This window comes from Anastrepha ludens, chromosome 5 (genome assembly GCF_028408465.1).
Source record: "Anastrepha ludens isolate Willacy chromosome 5, idAnaLude1.1, whole genome shotgun sequence".
In the NCBI taxonomy this organism is placed as follows: Eukaryota; Metazoa; Arthropoda; class Insecta; order Diptera; family Tephritidae; genus Anastrepha; species Anastrepha ludens.
The window spans coordinates 9,903,682-9,924,279 of NC_071501.1; the positions used below are offsets into that span (position 1 = coordinate 9,903,682).

Consider the following 20,598-nt stretch of genomic DNA (forward strand, 5'->3'; position numbering starts at 1 on the left):
AAATGACTTTGGTACACACTTTGCCCGTAGATAAAAAGTGTTGCTTTTTTGAGTCATCAGGCTGAGGCACGTGCACAGCCAACGCTAACTGATCGCAATATGTGAAAGGTAATTTGAGATTGAAGATAAAAAATGTAAAACGAATATGGATTGAGGATTTCAATTGAAGTTTTTAAATTTACACGAATTTCGAACCTTTTTTTTTGAGATTTAAGTTTTGAAATTTTAGTTTTGGATTTTTAATTTCGAGGTTTGAATGTCGAAATTTCAATTTTGGATTTTTTAATTTTAATTTTGAGTTTTCAAATTTTAATTTTGGTTTTGGAATTCCGAGTGTAGAGTTTTTGATTTTGGATTTTCAATTATGCGTTACAAACTTTACATTTGGCGTTTTGAGTTTAAATTTTGGATTTTGGAACCAAATTTTGCAAATTTGAAAAATATTTTAGAATATTAGATATTGAGTTTTGAAAACAAAGTTTTTTAAATTTCAACGAGAAGCTAGAACTTGCATTTTTGACCGCATTTTGAATTATATTTTGTAAATTTTAATTAAAAGTTTTATTTCCGAATTTTGGATTTTCGAGTTTTGATCATTAAATTTTAGTCTCTGAGTTTTGAGTTTACAATTTGAATTTGTAGTAGATACCTATGAAATGAGACTATCAGCTATTAGTCCATAGATGTGGCTAGGAGTATTTTTAAACCTTCCCAAATGTCTTATTTTGTTCGTCTGTCATCTGTCAACAATATTCAGTTTATTGTTTGTTACGTTTCATACAATACATTTTTGTCGCTCTTAAAAATGTCGAATTGCGTGCCTACAAACTACGATTTACGGACATTGTTGGTTTTCTGTTATCAGTTGAAAAAAAAACGCTTCTCAAGCTCATCAAATGCTTATAGAAGTTTATGGTGGATATGCTCTAAGTAGAGCACAGTCCTTCAGGTGGTTTGAAAAATGCCGAAGTGGTGATTCTAGCGTGGAGAACGAAGACCGTGGCCGGCCACCGAAAAAGTTTGAGGACCCCGAATCGCAAGCATTGTTGGATGAAGATGTTGGTCAAACGCAAGAAATGATGGCACAGCAGTGGGGAGTGACCCAAAAAAACATTTTCAAACGTTTGAAAGACATGGACATGATTTTAAAGGTCGGAAGATGGGTGCCGCATGAACTGACTTGATGACAATGCACCGCCACATTGAACAAGAGCGACCCGGGAATTGGTGGAGACGTACGATTGGGAGCCGCTGGCGCATGCGGCTTACTCACCAGACTTGGCGCCTTCCGATTAGTTATCATTTGTTTGCATCAATGGGCCACGCACTTTGCGAGCAGCGCTTCAATTCTCACGAAGAAGCCAAAAAATGGTTCGATGATTGGTTTGCGGCATAAGACGGCGAATTTTTTTGGCGCGGCATCCACAAATTGCCTGAGAGATGGGAAAAATGTGCCGCTAGCGATGGCTGTTATTTTGAGTTATTTTGAAGATTAAATTTGTAACCATTTTTTGGTAATAAACGTTTGAAATTGAAAACAAAGTGTCTCATTTCATAGGTATCTACCGAATAAGTGTAAGCCCAGTGTTATAATATTGATATGCATTTTACTAGTAATAAGGTGGCAACACCAAGCATATGCATCAATATGGTTGTCACGAAATAAAGAACATTATCTCGTAGGTCATCAAAAATATTTAACCCTACGTTGGCCACTTTTTTAAAAACCTTCAGTTGAGCACCTGGACCTGGCCTTTTTCGATCGTTCGAGAATTCTATTTAAAAGGATTTATCCATAAATTGATAGAAAATTCAATTTGAGAAAGCTATCTGGAAGTTCCAGTCGTTAGCTGTAATAGAAATAGTGAAACTCACGTGCAAAGTCGAAAAAGTCTGACCAGAACCGAGCACTCAGAGGGTTAATTTAGAATTTTATCGTAAGAATTGTGAATATCAAATTTTGAGTTTTTAATTTTCAGCTTGCAATTTGCTTTTGAACTCGTCTTAGGGGTTTTAAATTTTGATTTTTAAATTTCGAAATTCGAATTCGAATTGGATTAAGAATATGGCATAAAGAATTTAGAATATGAAATGCGAAATATGGATTCTTAAATGTGAATTATGGATTATGGGAATATGAAATGTGAAGTGGAATAAGAAAAATTACATTTTTCCTAGAGAAAAGCAATAAAAAAGCTTAGTAAATCGAAGCTCAAAACGTGCACATAAAATCATTGGCAGTACTTTCATTGAGAGTTAGTAAGTAAACTAAATCATAAAAAAGAAAAAAACAAAACAGTATCGCAATGCATTCAATAAAATCATAAAAAGTAACGATGGCACGACGCAGCCAGCCAAAATGTGTGAGTGAAAGCGGCCACTTTTTTATTCAATGAAAAGTTATTTTGGATTTTCTATAAATTTTCGACCGCCATTATGGATGACATTAATTGTCATACGAAGTGTGAAATTCACTGAGGTCTACACTTCGCTGGTAACGTCGTTTGCTTTGTGGCTGTTATTTATTTATTTTTTCCCACATTGCAATGGAAAGCGAAAGAAGCAGTAAAAAAAAATAAATAAATTCAAACAAAATAAAATATGAAATACGAATTCTTTTCAATGCCATGGAAAGCTTACTGTGAGTAGGTTACAATGAACATTAAGTGACGAATGCGCGCTAAAAGAGAATTTGAAAAACTATTTTGCGCTTAAGTAGGCATTCATTTTGTGCCTAAACATTTCAACTCTCAATGTTTATTAGCATTTTTCCATAGCTTTCTTTGCATTTTAAGGCAAGCTTGAGCAACACATTTGTAAATGTGGGTGTAACCTATACAATTTTTTTTTTTTGATGGTGATAATTATATGGACGGCATTATTTTCGATTTTATGAAAATTTGTAAAGACCTTGAATGGTAGTCTGCTCATTATCTCTGGCGTTAAAAAAAAAAAAATATGGATTGAGTTGCTGAGGGGCGTAAGTGGTACATGAGAGATGTCCATTGAGGTAGCGCAACTAAGCAGGCAACGTATTTCAAGGCAGAATGGGCATTCCGGCGATATTAACTCTATCCTATCCTCTTATTCAAGAAATTCTATACCAGCTTATTGGATAAGGGTAATATCTGAAGTTATTGAATGAAGCAAAGAAATTAAGGGGGGGCCTGCTTTAGAGGCTTCAAAACAATCGATTTTTTTTTGCATAAATGTCTTGTCAAACTATCCAAGAATGTGTCCTCAAAATTTCAGAAGCAAATTCAAAATATTTCCCCCATTAATGTCTATTTATTTTGAATTCGCCTATTCATATACATAACTTGTTTTCAATCACCGATAGACTGATGTTGGCAATTGAGGGTCTTTTAGATTTAGTAAAAGGTTTTGGGTTGTACGCCTCTTGCCAGCGAAACATTCCACTTTTTGTGGAGTCAACGTTAAAATTAAAAAAAAAATATTTATTTTTGTTGGCTTAGAATGCACCTTTATAGCATAGAATGCCACATTCAATTGATTATGATAGAGAAAATACCTAAATACTTTAATTAGAAGTATTGCCGCAGCCACTATCAGTCCTTTTAATGCATTTTTCTTAAAATTTCCTGTCCGCTGAACTAAGAACTCGAACAAATCGTACTCAATTGGATAGAAATTTTAAGTCTATATTTCAGAATTAAACTTTCCATGGAAGTATGGATTGTCTTTTTCGTTATAATCAAATTTTTTATAAAAAATTTTAAAACAATTTTTTTGTTTTGAAATATTTCTGAAAACGAGTCGTTTTTACAATTAAAGGAATTGATTTTTTGGATATATTACATAATGTTTTTAAAAACAATCATGGGTAAATTTTTTTTGTTTTGAAATTTTTTTTGTTTTTGAAATTTTTTTTTCAAATTTTTTTTTTTAAATTTTTTTTTTTTAATTTTTTTTTTGAAATTATGAAATTTTTTTAAGTGAAACTCTTTCGGCGTCGATGGACGAGCGATAATGCAGAATAAAATTTCAAGGCCATGCAACGTTTTGGGCATTTTCGTTCCGCGAGAGAGAAAAAAGATATAACGTAGATGAAAAAAAAGAGAGACAGCTATACCTTATATATATCTTAGATACACTTTAGGCTATTCACGTCTCCCGTTTGTGCGGTCCTTCGTCTTTTCTCCTACTCCTACGCTAAGGCTCTAATCTAAGTCATATACATTATATACAAGGCGTTAGAATATAACAGAGAGAGAAAGGGAGTGACGCGTAAACGTACAGCTCCAACCCCATATTACTATAGCAGAGCTTGAGGCTGCTATTGATGACGCAGGCGGTCTATCATCCTCACAATTCGGGTTCCCTAAGGCTCGCTCAACCACAGATGCTGTAGCTGCGGTTAAAACCATTGCGCAGAAGGCAATCGAAGGAATTCGGTGGTTATACGGTAGCAAGGACTACTGCCTAATGGCACCGCTAGACGTAAAGAACGCCTTCAATACCGCAAACTGCAACCAGATCCTGATGGCGCTTGATTGCTTCCAGGTTTCAACGTATGTACGCAGGATTATTGTCAGTTATTTCACTGACAGAACTCTCTGCTATAATACCGATGCGGGTGTTAGGGAATTTAAAATAACTGGCGGAGTTCCACAAGGCTCAGTCCTCGGTTCCTTGCTGTGGAATATTTTGTATGACGGAGTCTTACGTCTCAGTTTACGCCCAGGGTAAAAAGTTATAGGGTTTGCTGACGATATCGGTGTTATGGTCGAAGCTAAAGTACTCCACCACGCTGAAGCAACCTGCAACCAGGCTGTCGGCATGGTAAAAGAATGGCTGCGCAAGAACGGTCTAACTCTTGCGGATGATAAGACGGAAGCAGTGCTCATTAGCAGCAGAAAGAAGGTGGAGTCAGCATACATAGTGGTGGGTACCATAGGATCGAAGCCGTTCATTAAATACCTGGGCGTAATAATCGGCCATAGGCTGAACTTCAGAGATCACCTATCATACGCGAGCAGCAAAGCGGCAGAGGCAGTAACAGCACTGACGCGCATAATGATGAACACTAGAGGTCCTAGGCAAAACCGCAGGAGACTACTTAATACCGTGGTATCATCGTATGCAGCTCCAGCATGGGCGGAAGCAACTAATTACAGCTCATATGTGAGTTGTATGAAATCAGTGTATCGACTGAGTGCCCTCAGAGTGTGCTGCGCGTTTCGAACGGTATCCGAAGACGCCATTATGGTTATTGCGGGTCTGCTCCCAATAAACTTAATGGCAAAAGAGTACGCTGAAGTTTACCAAAACAAAGCTACTTCAGAACGGCAGACAATTCGCAGGGAAGCAAGAGAGCGTAGCTTGCGTTCATGGTAGGGAAATTCGAGTTCGTCCCTGAACGTCCCCTACATCGAAGCGATAGAGAGCAACGTGTAGTTAAAATACCACAGATCGTATTGTGCGTGCTGTGGCAGTACGCGTTGGCGACAGACGCTATATATACGCAGTTGCTATACCACGTGTATTATTTTGGTAAATTTTGTCCATTTGTATTCTCTGCAATCGTTGTGAATTTATTTAGGTATGTATTCTTTCTCTCTCTCTCTCTCTCACTCTCATTCTCTCTCGGGTCTCTCCCTCTTTCTTTGTCTGCCTTGAAAGTTTCACTTCTGTTATGTGTACTACGCTACACCCACTTTTTTTTGTAAATTTTAACTTTTTTTTTTCCTCCCGATTGGTTTGAAATTTAAGATCTACAGGTATATTCACTATTAAATTTTCCATGGAAATATGGATGTTTTTTTTCTTTTATAATCATATTTTTTTATAAAAAATTTTCAAACCATTATTTTTTTAATTTGGGCATTTTTCCGGAAACTAGTATTATAGAGAAATACATTTTTTCGATATATTATTTATAAATTTAAAAAAAAAAAATAATTTTTATTTTAGAAAATTTCGAAATTTTTTTTCAAAACCAGTTGCTTTTGAAATTACACCAATCGATTTTTTGGATCGTCTTGATTGAACCGGATTTCCGCATTAATCTGCAATTCCTATTCCTCTAATTGCTTTGTGTCGTTTATTAAGTGATGTCCATCAGCAACAACCAAAACTCCTCAGCTCCGGCAAAGGAAAGACTTAGGAAGCGAACTTTTGCTCAAAGCGGAGACACTTTTTTTATTTATATCACTTTTTAATTCATTTATAAACATCAGTTCAAGTTAATTTCGTGATTTTAGTTAAATTTATATTTGTTTTAAGTATCTTGAAAGAAATTTTAAAAATAAGTTCAGTTTACACTACTCTGCAAATTAATGAGCTAAATTCTGTTGAGCTCTTCACTTTTCAATTTGCGGATTTTTCCCTGTTATTTAAGCTCACTTTTGTCAAGCTAAACGTGATTACACACTCGTTTTTTTCTAACTTCCGGTGCATTAGTATATTATAAAGTTTAACTGCAAATTTTACATATTTTACATTGCAAAAAGTGTCACTCTTTACGATAGGCAATTAAAATCGCCCTTTAAACCAAAGCAATTTGAAAGCTAAACAAGTTCTAAAGGAAATATCGAAGGTTCATTTGCAGCAGTACACAAGCAAACAGGTATTTTTATAAGCGCACACCTTTGTATGTATGTACACATTCACAGAAATATACATATATGTACGTGTATGTGTGTAAGAGGGAAAAACCAGAATCTCACTAATCAGCTGGACAACTGCATTGCAACGAATGCAACGAATTGTTGAAAAGTAGAAGAAATAAACAAACAAATGAACGAATTGCATTTGGCAACTGGTTTTGAGGACCACTTCAGCATTTGGCTGACCGGTTGCAAGTACTTTCAAGACACCAACAATGGGCGGGTAAAGCAAATTATCTGCTGAACAAAGACAGCTACGACGCGAAACTGGGAGTACAACTTTTTTTTTGTTAAATTGCTGAAGAACACCAAATGTAAGTATGTACAGAAGTGTGCTAAAGGTGGTTTGAAGAACTTGAAAGGCGATTTAAGAGCAAAAAGCAAACAAAACATAGGAAGATAAGGGAAATATAAAGAAAGCGTACCAAATATGGTGGCTTGAAAGATGTGTGAAGAGAAAAATATTATGAGAAATACATAGTAGAATAAAGGCGCATTTCTCACTTGCAATTTTATTAAAGAATTTCTACTGGAATTTTTTTTGTTTGTTTTTTTTTTTTTTTTTGAAAATTCTCATTAGGTTAGGTTAGGTTGACCTGGCTGGCTGAGAGCCATCACATAGACCTATTGATCCTTAGTGTTACCAGATGGAGCTAGAACCTTACGTTTCTTTGTAGTAGACATCTTGTGATACATCTGCGTCCTTTGCGAATCTAAGTAAACTTTGGGGCTGTATCCCCAAGAGGTTTTCTAACTTCTATTTTTTAATCTGGTTCTAGCTAATGCAGGACAGTAACATAGAAGCTGTTCTAGCGTTTCCCTCTCTTCGCTTCTTCACTAATCTTTCTAAGGCTTCCCTGCTTTTTAGAACATTTTTAGATGAAATTTCATATGAATTTATTGCCTTTCTCGCAGCTGTCAACGTATACATATATTTATTTTGGAGTTGTTTGATGTCTTTGCGGTTGCTATTTCTGCAACCTTTCCTACTGCAAAGTCTTCTGCTTGAAAGATACTACAGTGGTCAGGAAGCTTAAATGGCTGCCTGATGTCAAGGTCTACGCAATAGATACCTGCCCCTACTCCGTCTACCATTTTCGAGCCAACGGTAAATATATTAAGAGTATTTGGATTAGGTTTCATGCCTTTTTTCCACCCCTCTTCTTCTATTGTTGTTCGCAATTTATTCACCCAATTGCATTGCGGAGTCATATAGTCCATTTGGACTCTATAACTATTGCCTATTGAGCTATGCCCGAATGTTTTACAAGCAAATTCGCCTGTCGCGCTGAGTCTTACGGCGGGTTTAGGTGCTAGGCATTCCGCCGCAATATCAATCGGTGACAAGTTGAGTATTCTTTCAAGCGCTGCCGTTGGCGTAGTTCTCAATGCACCTGTTGTGCAAAGTGCACCAAGACGTTGCACTACTTTCGATAGGCTTTTTATATGTCGGTTTTCTTAGCGCAGTCCACAATATTACTATATTGGCTTTACTATGACTGAGTAGCACCAATACATTATAGCAGGAGATAGACCCCATGTAACTCCCAGCATCTTTTTACATGCGTATAGTGCGTAGCTGGCCTTTTTCTTCCTCTTTTAAATATATTGTACTTCCATGATAGTTTACTATCCAAAATTACTCCACGGTACTTTGCCATTATTCCAAATAAATACTCACATTATATTAGCGTGTTTTTGTACAATTATTCAAGAAGAGCTGTGTTTACCTGAAAGAAAAGAGAAGAATTTTTTTTAAGAAAAAATATTTTCCAACGAATTTATTAGGTTTATATACGTTAAGGTTTTTGCCTTTATCTTAAGACTAGTGGAACTAAAAATTACTATTATTTTTTCTTTTTTTTTCCTTAAATTCCCCCTTTTCATAATCACCACTTTGATTTAAAAAAAAATCGGTTTTTTTCTTGCATTTTCTTAAAGTAGATATATTCAAAAATATGTACAAAAATTGTAACTTAAAATCTGAGCGCTCTCACTGAGCGCCGCCAATGAAAACTTTACGCGCGTTTTTCTCAAAACGACTTTTCTGAACACGTACTTTTTTTTTAGTTTTGTACATGTATTGGCTACAGTCGTACATAGCCGTTTTTAAATATTCCAAAAATTAATATTTTTTCAAGCCTTTCGAAAACAAAAACAGGGTAAAAACACAAACTTATTTTTCAAACCTGCCCCATTTTCTAAAAAAAAAAAACAAAAATAAAAAAAAAACGCCACGTACGACGATAGCCATTGACGTATAGAATTTTTTTTGGTTTTTTGCTTTCAGATGATTTTTCACCGCTGTATCGTGGCCATCAGAGTGCATCAGTTTTTTATGACGTCACTGCATTACTATTAGTAACAATTGTAATTTTTTACAATAATATTTTTGAATTAAAATTTGTGTCAATATAGTTGAATATATATTAAATAAATTATAATTTGCCCGATCCTCAAATAATCATTCCTACTTAATATATAAAAAAAAAAATTATGAAAATACTTAATTTTCACGCGTTCACAGAGGTCTTCCCCCTTAAATGAAAAACTTGTGACTTCTTAGAGGGCGTAACTATTTCGAGTGCTTTCTCCCATAATAAAATGTTAATTACTAGACCTCAGACAGAGTTAGATCAGAGTAACAGTGGAAACAGGAACACTGTTATCTCTTCCGACATAGACTATCATGTAAGTCTTCCATCACCCCGCTTGTTATTCTCCTGTTCACTCCCAACTAGGGAAGAATGGAAGACAAATCTAACCGAAATCGATGGCCCTCTGACTATATATACAGATGGTTCAAAACAAGACGGTAAAGTGGGATTTGGAATCTTTTCCAATTCCCCTCACATCAATCTATCATTTAGATTACCCGACTACTGTAGCGTATTCCAAGCGGAAGTATGCGCTATCTGGTATGCTGCGAAAACTCTCTTAGAAAATAGAATATCACTAGAGGATATCCGCTTTTTCACCGACAGTCAAGCGGCCGTTCGAGCACTCAGCTCCTCTTATACCCACTCAGATGTGGTTCGATCCCGTCTCTTATCTCTTAACGAGATAAGTGTTCAGAATTCTGTCCAAGTTACAGTGGATTCGAAGGTAACTGCAAAGCTGATGAGCTCGCAAGAGCTGGAGCTGCGCAATCAAATGTTAGTAACTTACCCACAATCCACATTCCGCTCGCAACATGCAAATTGCTCATTGATCGAGAATTTCACAGCATTGCTGATCGGAGGTGGCGAGTGGAAACTACTTGCTTTACGACCAGACAAATCTGGCCATTCTACAATCTGAAACAGACAAAAACCCTTATAAGTCTTTCGAAACACGAACTAAGGCATATTATATCTCTTATCACCGGCCAATGCCTTTTGGGCACTCATGCATGTCGGCTCGGGGTTTTTCAAAACGACCTGTGCTGATACTGCAAGGCCGAAGATGAGGAAGTATCGAGCAGGCATTTGCTGTGCAGTTGTTCCGGCCTAGCCAGAAGTTCAGTACTCTCGAACCTGAAAATCGAATCTCTCATCAAATTCTCGAAACGAATTAATATCTTTGACCAAAATCTACAATAAAAATCTCGGTTAGGTGGGGAAATCATATAACATAATGAGCTCTAGGGCAACACAACGGACCCAACTTGCGGTCTATGTGGCACTCCGATGCGGGGTCACCCTTAAACCAACCAACCAACAGTGGAAAAAGTAGTATGCATATTTTTGGAATTTAGTTCAGCCAGACAGAAAAATAAATCCGAATTCTAAAAAGGGTTCTTTATAGTACTTTATAATTTTTTCAATTTATTATAATTAGTATTATTTATATTTATTTTTTTATTTGTTTATTTTTTTTTTTTTCCAAACAATATTAGACGTACAAATAAGCTTCCGCCGTTTTTCAATTAAAAGAAACCATTTATGGATATACAAGAATTGGGCGTTTACTTTTCTTTAAAGCTTTGTTCATTATTAGCCACTACTTTTTCCAATCTTCCAGGTAACATTTCCGTACCAAATCACAAAAAGTCTTAATTTTGTAAAGTTCGCACGAATCGATAAAATTTCTAATATTTCCAAATGATATAAAGTGCGCCTTCGATAGCTTATTTGTCTTCCGCCGGAACAGATGACAATCAGAAGGGGTAATGTCTGGTGAAAACGGCAGAGGTAGGACTCCCCAATTTGATGTTTCCTAATTGGTTTGACCGTCAACTCAACTTATACACAAAGCAACAAATCGTGCCATGCAAAAGAAGAATTCTTGTGTCCAGAGGGTAGTAATGAGGACATTTTTCTTGCCGTGTTTGGTTGAACCTTATCAATTTTGTTAGGTGGAGAGCTCTAGTTAATGTTAGTTGCAAAGGCGGACCGTTTTCAGAAAAAAATACAAAATTAAAAAATATCAAAAACAACCGAAACAGTTACGCACACATGCGGAAACAGAAAAAAAATCAAAAACTTCAACAAAACAAAAATACTTCGACATTTGCAGAAACAGGAAAAAAATAAAAAATTCTACCAACCAAAAATCCTTCGACATTCTTTTCAAATTTTCAAAATTTTTCAAACAAATAGAAAAAAGTTCTCTAAGTTAACTGCAAAAACACCTTGCTTTCAGAAAAAAAATTCAAAACTAAAAAAATGGTCTCAATATTTTTGTTAAATAAATATTAAAAAAATACGAAAATATTATTCACTTAATTAAAAACGTCTTGTTTTCAAACAAAAATTTCAAAAGTTAAAAAAAAAATAATAATAAAATCCATTCGATTATAAACTCACTGTCATCTATGGAAAAAGTTCATTCATTTAATTGGAGACACGACTCGCATACCGAAAAAAAATTTAGAAAATAAAACAAAAAAAAAAAAATGGTCCAAACATTTTTTATAGAAAACTACCGAAAAAATCTGACGATCTAATACCAAAAAGCCTCGTTTTCAGAAAAAACAATTGTTCGTAATTTTTTTATAAACAAACTGTAATCCATAGAAAAAGTTCACGCATATAATTGCAAAAACGGCCCGTTTTCAGAAAAAAATTTACTGTAAAAAAAAAATGGACCAAAATTTTGTTATAAAAAAGAGGTTGTCTGTAAAGTACACTCAAGTAGGAGAGAGCCAGATGTCGAACGTTGCCGAACGCGGGGGCCGATTGTGCCTCTTTGTCGTTTGTGCCGCGCTCTCGCTTGCAGTTCAAGCAAGGTAACGACGATTGAGGAAGATAACGCCGCATTTTTTGGTGCGTGCAGCCGGCTACATCGAATTGTAAGACGTTATCACGTCAAAAACATCCGAAAAAGTTGAATAATTTAATTACAAAAACGCGAAGTTTTCATACAAGATTTCAAATATTAAAATAAACCAAAATACTTTGAAATTATAAACAAACTGTAATCTAATGAAAAAATGCATTAATTTAATTGGAAAAACGGCTGGTTTTCTAAAAAACAAAAAAACAAAGCTAAAGGCAAACTAAAAAGAAATTGTCTGCACATTTTTTATCAAAAAAACTATTTAGTCTACGGAAACAATCCATTCATTTAATTGCAAAAACGGCTAATTTCTAGAAAAATATCAAAACACAAACAAATTTCCGAAAATCGATTATCAAAATCTCTCTATTCTACCCAACAAAATAATTCGTCTAATTTCAAAAACGGCCCGTTTTCATAAAAAAAGTTCCAAATTTTCAAAACAAAAAAATCCTGCGAAAAGTATTTATCAAAAACCTTGTAATGTATCAAAAAGAAAAAAAAATTCACTGATTTATTTTCAAAGCCGACTAGCGTTCAGAAAAACTTTCAGTATTAAAAAAAAAAGTTCGAAAAAATGTTCGAAAAAATACTTGAAAAACAAACTATGTAGTTTGCAGAAAATCTTTCCATTCAAAATTTATTCGTGCATAAGGATTTAAAATTGCAAGTCAGTCGCCCAAGATTTGCTCGAGTTGTGAGATCGGGGGGTGTTCTTCAAGTTTCGAAAAAACTTCGCTCAAAATGCTGAGAGGGATTAAAATAAAATTCAAAACAGGCGAAATTAGGTAACTGCTCAGATTTGCAAGCACTTTTGAATAGAAGAGATACTTTTGAATAGCATGGCAGCAAAATGGGTTCAAAACAGGGACTCAGGTAATGCTGGTGTAATCTTTCGGAATCTACCCTAGTCTAACATATTGGAAAAAGCTTGCGCATAATTATCTGATACCCTGTTATAAGCAATTCCTATGTGCATTTACTTCAGCAGGGTAACAAGACAACCAAAAAAAAACATACCTGGTTAGCTTTTGCTCTTCTAATAGCAATTGCACTCTGGCACATCATATTGACCGACCCTTAGGTTAAATTTCTACTTCAGTGATAAAAATCAAAATCATTGCAATAGTTTTTCGAAATTTGCCCCTCTTAATTTGCTTTTTTTTATTATTTGAATATTTATTATAATTGGATAATGCAGATATACATCCACAGTAACAGCCATAAAGACTTTTCACTCTTCCTGCTTGGTACTTTCAAGCTCTTCCTTTCCGTACTTTTTGAACTCCTCAAACGTATCCTACATAAAATTATGCACCCATTGAAGTATCTTCGAGTCATTCAATAACTTCAAGCAGCGCGCAAAGGGAATATCTCTTCAACTCCCTGATTGATTTAGTAAACAACTTCGTTCAGTCTCTTGCCACTGATATCTCAACGATGCTTGCCATTAGCGAGGCTATCCATGAATATGCAGCAGCTCAACTCAGCTGCCAAACTATTGATGCACTTCAGCACTTTTTTGTGCTGGCAACAAACAGGCAACAACAAAGGAGCGGCTACAAAAAGTTGCAAAAATCAGCAGAAAAGTATCTCTTTGATGGCATTCCTGTTGCAAAGTGAAGTGGCGAGAACAAAGGCAGTAAGTAAGTAGTCGCGACGGCGGCAGTTGTGTTGACCGACGGCAAACCTGCCGTAGTAGCTACGGTTGCACACCGAATGTGGGTAGGAGGAAAATAAAAAGAAGAAGTAAAACAGACAAAAGGTCGGTGAAACTGCGACTGAACTAAATTGAAGTTGCTGCTGAAGCTGGAATTGAAGTTGGAAGTATGGATTTATGATTATCTGCCTACCAGAGTCAACCCCATTCAGCAACACGCAAGGAAAAGGCGTAGGAGATCCAGACAAAAAAAAGGAAAAACAGAGTAAAAAACAGGAAAATAAATTTGTATGTGAAAGCGCGCACACGCATACATATACAGAAATTCATGGATACCCTGTGGGAACGAACAGTGGCTCTTGGTTACTTGTGCGTTGGATATGTAGAGGAAAAGAAGAGGGAAGAAGTATATATTGGGTTGGGGAAAAAGAAATGTCTTATTTGTGATCGAAATTTAGCGCTTTATTTAATGCACTTCGAATTATCCGATTCATGTCAAATATGACCCGTTTTGTTCGCCAACTTGTCGCCATTTAGAAGGCAACTTCATTATCCCCCCTTTATAAAACCCCCCCTCATAGTGAATAATTCCCTTCCAACCCCACCAAATAGGCAGCAAAACCTTCCTGGCGGTCAATCTGGGCTTAGCGATGGTTGGGCCGGCTCGCCACTACTCGACCACGATCTTTTTCGCTTGGCGTTGTCGTACGTGATCCACTTTTCATCGCCAGTCACCATCCGCTTCAAAAATGGGTCAAGTTCGTTGCGTGTTAGCAGAGAATCGCAAGCGTTGATTCGGTCCAAGAGATTTTTTTGCGTCAACACGTGTGGCACCCAACCATCTAGCTTTTTTTGGAATCCTATCTTCTGCAAATGGTTCCAAACGGTACACCTAGTTCCTGACTAATCAAGCGAATGCTCACATGCCGATCTCTTTGGATAATTTCACCGGTTTTATCAGTCTCTACGACGATTGGCATACCAGAACGGGGTGCATCTTCGACATCTACTCACCAGAACGAAATCGATCGAACCAACGCTGTGCTGTGCGAATCGTTACAGTATCAGGCCCATAAACTTCACAAATTTTTGCCGCCGTCTTCGTTGCATTTTTACCTCTAAGGTAGTAAAAACGTAAAATATGACGAATTTCTTGCTTGGTGGACTCCATCTTTGAGGCGCTATAACTTAAGACTGAAACATACGATCACAACACCGTCAAAGAGACACTTATAGTACAGATTGTCGTCTTCAAATCGCCGTTTACTGTGCAATAAGTACAACGCAAGATATGTTTAAATGTCGCGCTCAATTGACAAAATACGACATTACTTTTTCCCCAACCCAATATTTATAAACCAGTTATTTCATGCACCTAGCATGCATGTCTGCAATTCTCAACAGGATTACGATGAAATGATTTATTCAAAGACCGATCAGACCAAAAGACCAAAGAAGATCAGCCATCTGAGTGGCTAAAAAGACAAATCACCACATTAGTTATAGCTCCCAAATTGTAGTGTATCCCAACATACAAAAACAAATGATGCATAAGACACTAAAATTCTATTTAGTTGGTTAGTTCGTTGACATACCGAGCGGCTATAAATCCAATAACTCATGAGCCTAATATCTAAATGAGCTGCGTAAAAGAGCTTCCTATTTAAAAATTTCGGCACTATGTTCTATACAGGAATAAAAGGATCAAATACTTAGTTTATATATTTTCATTATCCAGCGGACAAACAAAATAATCTCTTTCCAAGAACCTCAACCTAGTCCTTGTTGTTGACTTTTCTGGCCAGTCTTTTTCGACTTTGGACATGAATTTAACATATTTCTACTATAGTTAACGACTTGAGCTTCCAAGTAACTATCTAAAATTTAATTTTCTATGGATTTATGAATAAAACCTTATTATGTATCTTCTATAATCAAACTCGGGTGCCCAACTGAAGGTTTTAAAAAATGTGTCCAGCGTAGGGTTAAAGCCCAAATAGTCTGCATATTCCGAGTATTAGTCTAAGTGATGGCTAAGGGATGTTTAGCGCTGTAGAAAGGACAAACACTGCCTTGCAGGATTTTTGGTGTTTTCAGAAAGAAATACCATCTACCTTTGAGGGAATTATTTAGGGCTAACTCGATTAGCTCCAGCTCATCGGCTATATCAGTGCTATGAATGCTATGGTGACACGTCATCTGTATTAGTAACTGCTTATACTATTTTACAAGCCAGGAAGTAACAGAACATCAAAATAAACCTCAATGACCACCGTGCTAACCGACGCCAGCTGGTCAAGCCAAGTGAAGTCAAGTTCTTCTTCACCTAATCTTTCTTATGCAAGGGAGGAGTTTCTCATTCTCCACCTGGCTACCACCAGCTGGTACCGTATCGAATACTTTCAGAGCCGGAGCATTTGTATCCATTCGGACGAAATGAGGTCGTTGTTGTTTTAACAGTAATAGAAGCCCCGGCAGTGGAGGGTATATCACCGGTCGTCTTCGCCTGGCTTCTCTAAAGGTAGGCCCAGGAAACATGCTGTTTCGACGGGTTGGGTCCAGAGGGAGAGGGGTTTTAGATGAGTAGGTTTTAAAGGGCATGTGAAAAGGTGGTTAGTGTCGTGCCGCAGTAAACTAGCCCTGTCTAGTGAACAGTATAAATGAGGTCCTAAGCGGAGCAACTCGATCCCTATACGCTGCACTATGCCTATTTCGGCGTAAAGCTCATACAGTTCATTATTTCATCGCCTGTGGTTCTTGCCGTCGTCAATATGCCAAGTACAAAAATCTTCCACAGAAGTCTACTTTAGCTAATACAGAGCCGAGAGCTCTGAGTGATTGTAATGAGCTGTCTCAAGACCAGGGCTATTTTACAAGCTTCTGTTATAAAAAATATTTTCGCCTAAGTCCAAATCTGAGTCTGTTACATAGATCACGCAATGTGAAAGTTTGCTAAATAGGTTTCCATTCCCATTTAACAGTTAATTTCTAATTCCATTTCCTAAAATTCTCATCAGATTTATGAAACTCAATCAGAGGTCTTATGAACCATACGGTCCCCGCATTGAGCTGAAAATAAGTAAATACAAGAGTGCCCTCATATAAGAGACTATGATGACTTATTAAGAAGCGTCTCATATAAACTTTTTACCTCTTTTCTTTATAACTGTTTGTCTCTCCTGCAACTTAAGAAGAGGCAAATGGTGAGTTTGGCGATCAAGTATGATAGATTACCATGTTTGCTACTTAGCTATGGTGAAAAACAAAATTGTGTGAGAAACTTTGGCCGCCACGTCACTTGTGAGATTCGGCAGCCGAACTCTGCACGATCATTTCACATATAGCAACAACATGAGCGTTGCATTTGCAAGTGTCAATGGTGTGCTCATTGATTCTTTGGATAACTTAGAAGTAGTGTTTATTCGAAGAACTCGTGTCCAGGCCATTTCCTGCAGGGCTTGCAGGTTTTATTTACTTTATGCTATAAATTTCTATATGACTTGTATACGTAGGTGCGCCACTTATGTAGGTATGAGTTGATCGTTTCGAGTACACTTAAAGGAGCATTTGAGAGAAAACCTGTTGGCCTGACAAGAGGTAGCGCACAGCGCATTTGTCTTCCTGTCAGCGTTGTTTTTAAAACCTTTCCACTCATATATTCATACCTTTTTCATTTTTTTTAAGTTTTGAATTTTTTTCTTTCAGCAGTTATATTATAATTTTTTTTAGTTGCAACAATCTACAAGTTCAGTGGCTGCTTCCGTTAATTTAAAGTTCCGTTTTATTTGTATATAATTTTTTTTTTTTTTTTACTTTTTACTTTAAAATTCTTTAAGTGCTTCATATTCATATTTTACGTCAACCTCTTCTTCTTCCGCTGCTTTTGCTCAACAGAGAAGTTATTCATATACGCCAAAAACTCGATAGCTAATTTCTAGTCACAAAAAATACTTTTTTTTCACATGAAAAATTCAATTCCATGGAAGTGATTAACAAATTTTTAATCCCCTGTCGGATATTCAATTTTTTTTTTTTTTTTTTTTTTTCAATTTTACTCTTTGCTTCAACGAACGATGTATATTTTTTATGAATTAAGAAAAAATGCATTCAAGGTAGCTGATTTAATGGTTTTGCCGTTTTATGGCTTTAAACGGTAAACGAATGCCATTTTTGGTTAACAAACGCACACATATGCACGCAGGAAGTAGATTTGGGTAGAGCTAAAAAGGCAAAGAATAGAATAACTTGTTTTTTGGTTTTATCAGTAGTTTTTGTGATTTTTGATATTTATTACAGTTATTAATTAGCTTTTTTTCTTAATCAGGAAATTAATTTCTTCTACACAATTTAAGAATCTCAAACCTAAGCATTTAGAAAAAAAGCCAAAAAAAAAAAAATTCTCAAATTTATTTACGCATAATTTTGTATGCAAGCTTATGTGTGTAAAGCATATTAACTAACATTTTCTTAATTTTTTTTTGCTTCACTTTGCTTACAAAACTTTCAGCTAAGAGTTCGCCTGATTGAAATTCACTCAGTGCCACTGTGTCGCACTGGTTCAACTGCCTGCACTCAGCACTGGAGTAGCAGCAGACGTGCCTGATTATGTAAACTGAGTTAAGGCAAGACGATGCATTTCTCCATAAAATTAAAATTTGGTTTTCGTATTCAATAGTGAACTTTCGCCTACAAAAAAACGTACTGCACTTCTTCAGGTCGCTTCGGCCTATAAATTCCTTTTATAATTTTAAATTTAAGGAATAGAATTCGTGAAAATTTGGGCATAATTGCAGTAGTAAATGTAAAGGTAATTGTAATTGTAATTATAATTGTAATTATTAATGTAGTTGCTAATGTAACTGTAATTATTATTGCAATAATAATTGTAATGGTAATTGTAATTGTAGTAGTAAATGTAAAGGTAATTGTAATTGTAATTATAATTGTATTTATTAATGTAAATCAAACGAATTTATGATTGCAGTTGTAATTGTAATGGTAATTGTATTTGTAATGGTAATGTAATTGTACTTGTAATCGTAGTTATAAATGTAAGTTAAATAGTAATGGTTTTTTTAATGCCAGTTTATTTGTAAAAGAATTATTAAACAAATTTTAATGGAAAATGTATTTGTAATTACGAATGTAATGGTAATCACAATATTAATTATTATTGTAAATGTAATTGCCATCACAATTAGTCATCATAATTGCAATTTTAACTGCAACGTATTTAAACGTATTTATGATTTCAATTGTAATTGTAATGGTAATTGTATTTGCAATGGCAATGTAATTGTACTTGTAATCGTAATTATAAATGTAAGTTAATTTGTAATTTTTTTTTAATGCCATTTTATTTGCAAAAGAATTGTTAAATTAATTTTAATGGAAAATGTATTTGTAATTATAATTCTAATGGTAATCACAATGTACATTATTATTGTAAATGTAATTGTAATCAATTATATGGTTGTAATCGCTTTGTCTTTTATTGCATTGCTTTATTATTGCTTTGTACTTTTATGGCATGTTACTGTAATATAGTTGAAATGGTGGTTGTAATAGTAATAGGAATTGCAACTGAAATTGTATTTGTAATGAAATTGGTAATTGTATTTGTAATTGTATTCGTAACTTAATTATAATTGTAATGAAATTGCAATTGGTAACGGTAATTGTACTTTTAACGGTAATGGTAAATATAGCTGTATTTATAACTATATTTCTAACTTAATTACAAGTGTAATTACATTGGTAATTCCAATTGTAGAGTTAGTTGTAATTATAATTGCAGTCATAATTGTAATTTCACTGTTAATCGTATTTGTACTTGTAGTGATATTGGTAATTATAGTTGTTATTGTAATTGCAATAGTAATGTTAAATATAGTTCTAAATAAAATTATAATGATTATTTCAGTGGTAATTGTAATTGTAGTTCTAATTATAGTTGTAATTAGTTGTAATTATAATTGCACTCGTAATTCTAATGTTATTGGTAATGATATTTGGACTTAAAGTGGTATTGATAATTGTAATTGTGTTTATAATTGTAATTGGATTAGTAATTGCGATAATATTGGTAATGCTAAATATAATTACAATTGTATTTAATACTAATCCTAACTGTATTTATATTGATTTAAAATTATTAAGGTAATTACAGTTACATCGCATTATAATTACAAGTACAATATTAATTGTGAATAATGCCAACCGCCATTTAAATTGATGTTGTCTTTATAAGTAATTTTAATTGCAATAGTTTCAATTCTAAAGGCTTTCAAGTTTGGTAATTAAAAAAATCTAATTTACATTTTTGACAAAATCTCTCACAAAACTGCATTAATTATAATACATCACCGTTGCACGAACACCTACGAATTTTACCTTCACAGAAATACCATTTCAGTGTCATTTCAATACTTCCACCCTTGACTAGCTGATTGGTTTCTTGCATTTAGCAGCTGACTTTGACTATTTTTTGAGTTATGCATTGGACGCACCTTTTTATTGCTTTACATACAACAACACACCTGCTCTGCCGACAAGTACGCCCAAACTGGAGTGACTTGTAATCTAATAGGACTATGAATAAGTTCGTGCGGGTTTTTTTCGAAATTTGAAACTTTATTGACGTAAAATGGTTACAAATTTAATATTCAAAATATTGTCCATCGCTTACTACTACTTTTTCCCATCTTTCTGGCAATTCACGGATTCCCTTTGTGAAAAATTCGGTCGGTTTTGCCGCAATCCACGAATCGATCCATTTTTTGACTTCATCGTAATTACGGAAGTGCTGGTCAGCCAGGCCATGTTGCATCGATCGGAAGAGATAGTAATCGGATGGCGCAAGGTCTGGACTATACGGCGGGTGGGGTAGGACATCCCATTTGAGCGTTTCTAAGTATGTTTTGACCACTTGTGCAACATGTGGCCGAGCATTGTCATGTTGCAAAATAACTTTGTCGTGTCTATCGGCGTATTGCGGCCGTTTTTCTCGCAGTGCTCGGCTCAAACGCATCAATTGTCGTCGGTAGACAT

At 35.3% G+C, this 20,598-nt stretch overlaps 1 protein-coding gene across 3 annotated transcripts in view; it reads right to left on the bottom strand.

Annotated features, from left to right (window-relative positions):
* Positions 1 to 20,598, bottom strand: part of LOC128864533 (dual specificity tyrosine-phosphorylation-regulated kinase 2) — a 279,974-nt gene that overhangs the window by 220,509 nt on the left and 38,867 nt on the right. Inside the window, exon 3 of one of the 3 annotated variants that reach the window (XM_054104236.1) lies at positions 8,311 to 8,359. The exons of the other annotated variants lie outside the window; for them this stretch is intronic. The gene's annotated coding sequence lies outside the window, so the exon portion shown is untranslated. The remainder of the gene's footprint in view (positions 1 to 8,310; positions 8,360 to 20,598) is intronic. 3 annotated transcript variants of the gene reach the window in all.